Source organism: Ptychodera flava, chromosome 18 (genome assembly GCF_041260155.1).
Source record: "Ptychodera flava strain L36383 chromosome 18, AS_Pfla_20210202, whole genome shotgun sequence".
Classification (NCBI taxonomy): domain Eukaryota; kingdom Metazoa; phylum Hemichordata; class Enteropneusta; family Ptychoderidae; genus Ptychodera; species Ptychodera flava.
Genome location: NC_091945.1, coordinates 22,698,117 through 22,699,603, shown reverse-complemented (window position 1 = coordinate 22,699,603; position 1,487 = coordinate 22,698,117).

Genomic DNA, 1,487 nt, shown 5'->3' with positions numbered 1-1,487 from the left:
CCGTGTTCCTTGTGCGGTTTTAATACTGTTTTAATATACTTTCATATTATTTGTAAGTTTTATCATATACCCATGCCCATATTGCTACATCCTAGTGACGTTCAACGTAAAATATCAGCCGTGATATTTCACGGTAAACGTCGAGATATGCACGATGAACGTCATCAGTTTTAGAGTTTTCCCGAACTACATTAGCAGTTTGTTGGTAAACAACGTAAACAACAAAATGGCTGCCGCTCCCTGCCTGCGAAGCGATGTCGCCGACGTAAAAACTTGAAGGGCTTCGAGGAACACGGGTATTTCTGGTTGCAAAATACGAAAATATCACGTTGAGTCTTGAAATGTTTTCCCATGGTATTTTTTGGGTCAAGTTCTAGCAAACATTCTGCTCGTTCGCCCGGTGCCGGCACTGTGCACGGTCTCCACCAAACAGGTAGTGAGCGCGTGGCGTGACAGCGATGTCGCGCGCGCGACGACTGTTGACATGGCAACTCTAAAGGTAAACTAACACCAGATATGAACTGAAAATGCTCACGTGTTTTACAACAGGTTCATTAATAGTAGTACGCTTCACAGAACAATGAGATATATGTTATCACTATATGTAGCAGGTATTTTTTTAAACTTCGCACAGTACTCTCAGAGTTAATCACTAATTACAAAACTTTATTTAATATGCGAATGAGCTGTCAATTAACTTGATACTACTCAATGTTTTATGGGACAATTAGATATCCATCAGATCAACATTTGTAGCACGTTGTATTTAATTTAATGCTGTAATTTTAGAGTAATATCACTTATTACAAAGTTCATTAAATACGCAAATAAACCCTACATTAACTTGACACTGTTCAATGATTCATAACACAATTAAATATTTATCAAGTCAATATCTGTAGCACGTTTCACCAAATTTTAGTGCCGAAATTTCAGAGTTATATACCTAATTACAAAGTTTATTAAATATGCAAATGAACCCTTTATTAACTTTATACTACTAAATGCTTTACAACACAGTTAGATATCTGTCGTATCAGTATGTACAGCAGTGTTCATCACATTTGATGCAGTTATTTCGGAGTTATATGACTAATTATAAGACTTCATGGAATATGCAAATGAGCTATTTATTAACTTGACACTGCTCAATGCTTCTCAGTACCATTGGATATTTATCAGATCAACATCTGAAGCAAGTTTCATCAAATTTAATGCTTTAATTTTGGAGTAAAATCACTAATTACAAAGTTCATTAAATATGCAAATGAACCCTTAATTAACTTCACACAACTAAATGCTCTACACCAAAATTAGATATCTGTCGGATCAGTATCTGCAGCAGGTTTCAGCACATTTGGTGCAGTTATTTTGGAGTAATACCACTAATTACCAAACTTCATAAAATATGCAAATGACCTATTTGTTAACTTGACACTGCCAAATGCTTCTCAGTACAATTAGATATTTATCAAAACAATATCTGT